This window comes from Trichechus manatus, unplaced genomic scaffold (assembly GCF_000243295.1).
Source record: "Trichechus manatus latirostris isolate Lorelei unplaced genomic scaffold, TriManLat1.0 scaffold00044, whole genome shotgun sequence".
Classification (NCBI taxonomy): Eukaryota; Metazoa; Chordata; class Mammalia; order Sirenia; family Trichechidae; genus Trichechus; species Trichechus manatus.
The window spans coordinates 15,031,756-15,040,699 of NW_004443980.1; the positions used below are offsets into that span (position 1 = coordinate 15,031,756).

At 37.3% G+C, this 8,944-nt stretch overlaps 1 protein-coding gene across 10 annotated transcripts in view; it reads left to right on the forward strand.

The window, feature by feature from the left end:
• The window catches only part of ELF1 (E74 like ETS transcription factor 1), a 151,751-nt gene that overhangs the window by 33,825 nt on the left and 108,982 nt on the right, over positions 1 to 8,944 (forward strand). For 4 of the 10 annotated variants that reach the window (XM_023731650.1, XM_023731648.1, XM_023731649.1 and 1 more), the window contains exon 1: positions 1,715 to 4,554. The exons of 3 other annotated variants lie outside the window; for them this stretch is intronic. The gene's annotated coding sequence lies outside the window, so the exon portion shown is untranslated. Of the gene's footprint in view, positions 1 to 1,714; positions 4,555 to 8,944 lie in introns of those variants that run through there. 3 more of the 10 variants (XM_023731644.1, XM_023731642.1, XM_004376620.2) reach the window with 2 other exon arrangements.

Consider the following 8,944-nt stretch of genomic DNA (forward strand, 5'->3'; position numbering starts at 1 on the left):
ACAACAGAGAGTCCCTGATGGAGCAGGAGAAAAGTGGCGTGCAGAACTCAAATTCTAGTAAAAAGACCAGACTTAATGGTCTGACTGAGACTGGGGGAACTCCAGAAAGCATGGCCCCTGGATTCTCTGTCAGCCCAGAACTACAACAATTTCCAAGGCCAACTCTTCAGACAGGGATTGGAATGGACTATGGGACATAAAGTGATACTCGTGAGGAGTGTGTCTCTTAGCTCAAGTAGATACAAGAGACTAACCAGGCAGCTTCTGTCTGGAGGTGAGATGGGAAGGCAGAGAGGGTTAGGAGCTGGTTGAATGAACGTGGGGAATCGGGTGGAAAGGAGGAGTGTGCTGTCGCAATATGAGGAGAGCAATTTGGAGCATATAACAATGTTATGTATAAATTTTTATATGGGAGACTAACTTGAAATGTAAACTTCATTTAAACTACAACAATAATAAAAAAAAAATTATTAGACTGGGATAGAGGTTCTCCAGAGCCCCTTTCAGCCCTATGATGATAAGTTTTCATAATAATAATCGTTACGTGGGACTATTGAGGGAAGCCTTCAATGTAGAGGAAGCGTTTGAACTGAGACCTGAAGAATGGATGTTCAGAAGGCAGAGATGGGGGTAGGGTGGGACATAGGTAAGTGCTTTCCAAGGCCAGGGACAGTGGTAAGGAAGACAGACAAGTAGAAGCAGAGTTTATTTAGGAGGTTTCAGTAAGGTTCAGTAAGGTTTCCAGTAAGGCTGGAGTGTGTGTGACAATGGGGAGAGAGGGGAACATAGTATCGGAAAAGGGTAAAAATTGAGGTCAGATTATGAAACCTTGAGTACTATGATAAACAGTCTGGCTTTTTATTTCGCCTCTAGGGAATCAAAGTTGGTTGGTTTGTTTATTTTGTAGTAAGGTTTATGCTTACCTGATATATTCCTATTTCTAGAAATAAACATACCTACGGCATGTACAAGTACGTTATTCTTCTCAGAAGTTGAGGATGCCACATTTTATTTATGTAAAAGTTTAGAGATTTAGTTAAGGTTCGTCATCATGAAGTATTTGATAGTGTTTGCTTCTACTATGGAGCATAATAATAATAATAACAGCTGATATTTATGAAAAGAGCCCTGGTGCACAAACAGTTAAGCACTTGGCTGCTAACCGACAGGTTGTAGGTTTGAATCCACCCAGCCACAACGCAAGAGAAAAGACTTGGTGATGGCTTCCATAAAGATTACAGCCTAGAAAACCCTGTGAGGCAATTCTACTGTGTCACATGGGGTCAGTATGATTCGGAATTGACTCAGTGGCACCTAACACCAACAACAGATGTTTATGAAGTGCTTACGAAGTGCCTAGTACTATGTTAAGCATTTTATACACAGACTTTTTTTAAGTCATGTTTATTGAGATACAATTTACCTTCATTGCAGTTTGCCTTAGGTACAAGTCATGTAACCACTACCGCAGTCAAGATACAGAATATTTCCATCACCCCAAGCAGTTCCCTTGTAGTCAATACCCTCTTCTCACTCCCAACCCATGGCAACCACGGATAATGATTTCTGTCCCTTTTGTTTTGCCTTCTCCAGAATGTCATATAGTTGGAATCATACAGTACATATTTTGAGTCTAGCTTATTTCACTTAGCATAATGCTTTCAGATTCATCCATGTTGTAGTATGTATCAGTAGTACAGAAGTTTGTACCTTTTTATGGCTGAGTAGCATTCCATTGTATGAACATACCACAATGTGTTTATCCATTTACCAGTTGATGGGTATTTGGATTAGTCCAGTTTTTGGTAATTATGAAACAGACTGCTATAAATATGTGCACATAAATTTTCTCTTGTGTAAATATCTAGGGGTAGGATTGCTGGGTCATATGATAAGTGTACGTTTACCTTTGTAGGAAACTACTAAACTGCTTTCTGTCTGTACTATTTTGCATTCCCACCAACAGAGTATGAGAGTTGTTGTTCAGTATCCTCACCAGCCCTTGGTATTGTCAGTATTTTTTTTAAGCTATCTAAAGTGTGTAGAAGGAGCCCTGGTTGTGCAATGGTTAAGAGCTCAGCTGCAAACTAAAAGGTTGGTTGGTATTGAACCTACGCAGTGGCTGTGTGGGAGAAAAAACCTGGCGATCTGCTTCTGTAAAGATTACAGCCAAGAAAACCCTATGGGGCACAGTTCTACTCTGTAACACCTGGGGTCGCCATGAGTTGAAAATGACTTGTGGGCAACTAACAACAACAGATTGACTCTCGAGCCAGTGCTGTTTGCCTGGTTTTTTTCTTTGATAATCTAGGAAGATTGATTTCAAGTGGCCTTGAATAGAACCAGGAATCCAGTTCCTATAGGTGGTAAAATAATGCTAATAAGGGTAGCCCGAGGCAAAGGGGCAATATATTGTAATAGCAACTCTGGAATCATCTTAGGAACAGCTAAGGTATGTTTTTGTTGAAGAGCAGTAATTATTTTCACTTTAAGTCTCTCTCACTTATGTATGTAGAACTGATCCACATACTGGTAGCTAAAAGTACTTCTTTTAAATTACATTCCAAATATCTGCCATTATCAAGTAATGAGGTGCTTTATATAAATGGATTTTCTCAGTAGCAGAAGCATATTCTTTTAGGTATTTGTACTTCATAAAATATCCCACACGCTTGAAGTGATTCACTTTGTCTTTTAACGTTTATCATAATGCTGACTTCAGGGCACTCACTGAGTGGTGACCTACTTAGGGAATACGTAGAACAACATATTGACCTATGGCTTCCGATTCCAGTACTTTCAAATTATATTTGTTTGTAGTTTTATAGGGTTGTTGTTTTTTTTCCTTCTCTAATTATCAACTGTCACTTGTTTGTTCTAACATCCTTTTACTGTTGCCATTTTTTGTCCCTTATAATTTCTATTTCTAATAAGCTAAAAGAAGATAATCAAATTATTAGACTTGCATGGCTATTGCCTAAGGTAAGTTTCAGCTCCGGTCAAGCACTGGGGGGGAATTTCCAGTGAACTTCTCCCATGACTACTCAGAGGCCCTTCTTTTTGCTTTCGTATTTGGTTTCTGAATATCATTCTGGAGCTAAATTAAGCTAACATTTGACAGTAGAGAAAGGGATGCATTTTCCTTTTTAGCATAATTCTTTATTAGTAAGTTGTTGAAACGTGATTATTTCATAAAAAGCTAAACAAACCAAGCAGTGTTCAATGGTGTGGAATATATAGACACTGGGCAGAAAATCTGTTCACAATCATTATGTTTTGTGGCAGTTATAAAGTTTCTTGTGAAAGTCAGTGACATCTTCTTGTCCTCTCAGCTGTGCCTCTGGTAAGGCAGAATGACTATTTCCAAGTAATTATCTAACTAAATTTACTTTTTGAAAAATATTTGAACAAAGGCTGTCTAGTGAATTGCACTTGGAAGTGCTTAATGCTTTCAAGCCATTTTGATCAGTTTGAGCTCTTGGAATAAATTGGTAAATATTCACCTAGGGACCAGGGTAAGTAGTTAGTAACATTTCTGCTGCTTGGCCACTTTATCAGATGTATGGTGAGTTGGCAAGCAAGGCTTTCTTGGACGCATCTTTTGTTGGTGCGCCGTTAGGGTCTACCACGTATGGTACAGCAGAGCTTTAGCAGGGTGCTGACACATGGTAGACTTTCAGTGTATACGGAAAATTCTATTCAAAAGGAAAAGAAAACTGTGGTTATAAACTGTGATGGCACTGATAATTTTTAAAAAATAGGGTTTTATTAAGTTTGCCATTCTACCTAAAAGCATTTTACTATATTGCACTTTAAAGTTCCTTTCTAACTCTGAGCTTTTTTTGTTTATTCTATAAACCAGATTAATTCAGACTTGTTTTTCCACTGAACTTTGAATTTTCTAGTGGATTTTATCTGTTTAGTGAACTTATAAATCTGCATCTGGTATTGCAGTTTGCTGGCTTTTTCAGATTATATGGCAATATACCCCTTTCATATAAGGGTTAATGAGTAGGCAGGGTAGACTCACCTGATTGTTAAACTCACCTTATTGTTGCTTTATGAGCAGAAAAGTGGCTGTTTCCTCTCTATACCCTCCCATACTTTTTTCTTTTGTAGTTTTATTTACTCATTATATTAAAATAATTTTTAAAAATTGAAGTTTGTTTTTTACAACAATATACAGTTTTCAGTTTAGCTTCCTAGTAGATTCTTATTCCATTTTATTGTTAATTTTAAATTATGGTAATTAACACAAGCTGAGTAATTTTTTAAGGAAAGTCTTTTCCTTGGCTGTCCCTCCCTCTTTTCCTCCGCCTCTCCCCTGTTTTTACCTGCAGATTTGCATGTTTGACCTCTCAGAATAATTGGGTCCACAGCAACATGGGCGTGTCTTCCTTAGAAACACTTGGTTTCATGTATGACTCATAAGCCAAAGCACAGACACCACTTCCCCAATCTACAGGAGCCATTTTAACAGCATAAAAGTTGCCGGATTGCTTTTTATTTTCAAGCCCAAAGGACGATATCTAAAGAGAAAGACAATATTTAAAGGTAACTTGTTGTGGGTTTTGTGTGTTTGCTTCTGGCTATTTCCCCGAGCTGATAAACGGAGGTGGTTCTTTACCTGTTGAAGAACATGGCTGAATGTGTTCTTTAACTCTGATAAAATGTGTGTAGTCAGTCACATGCCTGATTACACTTAACTAGTAGGGGGAAACAAAGCATTTCAATTCCGGAAAGTTTTAGGTCTCCTTAGTAAAGCATTTTTTTATGTTTTGTGATATATATATATTTTTTCCTGTGTGACTTGAGAATGAGAGAGATTTTTTTCTCTTTTGTATCAAAAAGCAAAGTAGGTCAAATTTTAATAAGAACACATCCAGTTTTACTATTCCTGTATGATACAAGGATTAAGAAAAAAATTCAGGTGCGGTAGCTTTGTTTTGGCATTTTAGTTAAGGGTGAAATTTGGGGGCAACTCAGTCGTAAGTGTTGTTCTTTGACCTTTTTTTTAAGTTAATAAAATTACACCAAACATTTACTTCTGAAAACTAAGTTTAGGAAAATAAACAAGCAGTTAGAGAACAAGTAAAAGTGAGTATTAAAACAGAGGAAGAAAAACTAGAATGATTCATGTACTATTAAAAAAATAAGGTTTATAATTGACACTGGAAACATGTTCTTCATAACAAACTTAGAACTACTACTTGCCCCTAAGGAAACGTGTGGTAGAAAGCAAAAATAAAGAATATTGGCCTTCCATCTCTACTGCTGTTCTTAAATTTTGCTTGTTTCAAATAAAAAAATTTTTGAAACTTTTTGTGAATGAAAAAATAGCTCAATCTTTTCCTGAAATACTTGTCTTAACTGATATTGTGAGATTTCGGCAAGTGTACATTCTGGTGTGTCTTGAAGTTTTAGGTACTCTGAGAAGCTGGGTGCAGTATTATTTTACTTTTGAAACTTATTTATAAAAGTCACATTTGAACATTGAATAACTAGGAATAGTTTTTGGACATAAAACTTGGCAAGTCAGTTATTGCTGACTGTAGGGTCGCTATGAGTTGGAATTGACTCGATGGCAATGGGTTTGGTTTATAATATTTTTTGCTAGTCATTTGAGGATTTGCTGGTATTAACTGAGTGCTTGAAGCCTGTCAGATGAAGGGCAAGGTAGAAAGGAAGTCAGTTATTAATTCTAACTCTTTTGAGAGGATTGTTGATATTAACAGATCTTAATATTGTGGTTTTACAAGAAAGGTATGGCAGAAATTTACCAATTCAGCTCTGAGCAGTTTGCTATCATCTTTGTTTGCATATTGCTGGTTTAGTCAGCCTTTGAGCAAGCAAAGGCTGTATTTACTTCCAGTCTGGTCTGTGTGAAAAATCTAATGAGAGCACTTTGGATTTTTTTTTTTTTTTTGAGTTTTTAAAGGTCAGTGATTCTCAAAAAAAAAAAAAATCAAGGAGTACACAAACGAGTAATATAATTAAGATTTTATTTATTAAAGAGAAGTAGAAAAAATAAGTTTCTTAAAATTAACAGGCTGGTACAATTTAATAGATACTGGTCATATATTTCAGTTTCTTATTATGTGAAGAAGACCCAGGTGGGGCTTCAAGGAGACAGGAGGGAAAAAAGCAAGGAAGCAAGGGAAGGCCAGAAAGACTTAATAGGTAGTCCCCCTCCCTCCCTTTTCCTTTCTTAAGTTTGTATTTAAGTTTAAACTAAGTCATCAGAATTAAACTTAGAATTGCCGATTTAAGGAACCGCAGTGCTAAAAGAGACTGAAGGTGGTCCAGCAACTGCCTCACTTTTATAGATGAAGAAAGAGATCCTGTGACTTGCTCGCTCGAGGTCCTACAGTGCTTAATGGGAGAGCCTCCAATTGGGAGCTGCTCATGCTAGTCCACACCAAGTGACTTTGAAATGGTCTGCATTTCCTTAAGAGTAAATAAAATCTGAATTAAGTTGCTTGGTGGTAGTTTTGGTAATAAGGTACAAATGAATTAACCAATAATTTTGAGAATGTGTTTATGCTAGCTTCCCTTTTCGTCAGAAAGAAGATGAAGCATTTAAAAATTTTCTACAACAGCTTTTTTACACTGTTAGACTTTTTTGATAGTTAAAACATTTGTCTGTGACATTGCTTCTTTAAGATGGGCCTAGAGAAGGTGGAAACAGAAGGATTTGGGAATTTAAGTTGAATTTGTAGATAAAAAGACAGGTTTATATTTCTGCTTTAATTTTTCTTATTTTAAGAGAGCAAATACTATTTAATGTGCTGATACCTTGTTCTACTAGTATGTGTGTGTGTGTGTGTGTGTGTAACTTCGCATACGGGTTTAGAAAATCTAGAGGTCTCTAAAATTAAACATTGTACTTATCTTGAATTTGACCTTGCCATGATTAGTAATCTCATTCTGTTTGTCTTTGTCATACTTTCTCTCCTTGAGAACTTGCTCTTACTTTACATACCAGGCACTTTTAGAATTTTCTGAGAAATACAAACTCTTTGTTAACTTTTTGGTATGTTATTATTGGGATGGTTGAGATTTACTTTGCATCTGCCTGTTGTTGTTTAGGTCTGAAATTTGGATTTTTTTTTTTTAATTACTTTACATATAATTTTGAGTCTTCTAAATTTCTGAGACTCCTAACCTAATTTAACATCAGATCCTCCACAATGGTTATCATCGTTCTAAGGAACACGGAATTCCTGGGTAGCACAGATGGTTAAGTGCTGGGCTACTAACCAAAAGGCTGGCAGTTTGAATCCACCCAGAAGTGCCTCTGAAGAAGGACCTGGCAATCTACTTCTGAAAGATCACAGCCATTGAAAACCCTATGGAGTGCAATTCTGTTTTGAAATACCTGGGGTCACCGTGATTGGAATTCACTCAACAACAACTGGTTTGAGTTTATTAAGCAACAGACAGGGCACATAAGGCTAAAAAACATGGGCTCTATCCTCATAAACTTAGATTCTTATTGGGAAAACAGGACTTGGTAACGTAAATGAAATAAGTAAAGAACAGAACCAAACCACTGAGTAGTTAAATTCAGGTTTAGATTGTTTGCCTAGAGATGAGAGAGGACTGAGACTTAAAATAGTCAGGAAGGTTTATAGATCTTGAAGGAAGTATGAGTATTGGTGAATAACAGCATTTGCCTAGGTTAAGTAGACTGTTGTCCCCATTAATAAGAAAAAGAATATAAAGTCTTTGAGGTCAGAAATGTTTTATTTCTCTGTATTTTCAACTAAGACAAAGTACCAAGCCCATATGAGTAGGTAGGTATTATTTACTGCATTAAACTCTTGGTTACTTTTTGTTGCCATCTTATATGACAAACTCATTGGGCATATACTGCTAAGGTTACTGAAAACAAAGCAAAACAAAACCCGTTGTCGTCATCGAGTCAATTCCGTCTTACAGTGACCCTACAGAACAGAGTAGAACTGGCCCATCGGGTTTCCAAGGCTGTAATCTTTATGGAAGCAGATTATACATCTTTCTTCCACGGAGCAGCTGATGGGTTCAAACCACTCACCTTTCACTTAGCTGCTGAGCTAAGGTTACAAAAAAAAAAAAAAAAAAAAAAAAAAAAACCTTTCACCTTCGAGTTGATTCCAACTCATAGCAACCCTATAGGACAGAGTAGAACTGCCCCATAGGGTTTCCAAGGAGCAGCTGATGGATTCGAACTTCCAACCATTTGATTAGCAGCCAAGCTCTTAACCACTACACCAGCAGGGCCCTGTCTGCACACATACCTATGAACTGACTAGGCAACGCCCTACATCTAGTTTTCTCATATTTCTCCTTCCTCAGTCAAGGGTGATCTTCTCTTCTCCCAAGGCTCATACCCTGCTTTTTGAATGTTGGTAAGAATGTAATTGATATTGTATCAGTTAGTATGTTTTCAGTTACATATAGCGGAAAACTACTTGTTGAAACAGTGAGTAAATTTATTAGTTCACGGAACTGAAGTTCAGAGGCTGTGGAGATTTCAGGTTTGCTTTAATTCAGTGGCCCCAGCTCCATTTTTCTACAGTTCCCTTTACTCCTTCTTCCTCAGTGCACCAGCTTCATCCTCAGCTTGGTGGTGGATGGTGTACAGCAGTTCTGGACCTCATATCCAGCCTCAGTTGATTCAGCTGTGTAGATTATCTGCTTTTAATGATTACCAGTTGCCAGTTGCCATTGAATGCACTCCTGACTCATGGCGACCCATGTAGGTCAGAGTAAAACTTTGCTTCATAGGATTTTGGTATGCTTCTGAGTGGACTTGGGCGCCTCTGTGTGAACTTGAACCCCTAACCTTTCGGTCAGCAGCTGAATGGGTAAACCATTTGCATCACCCAGGAACTCCTTTTAACAATTAGATACCTGAAAAACTCTATCTCTGAAGTTCATTAGCTTATTGAGTTGTTGATAG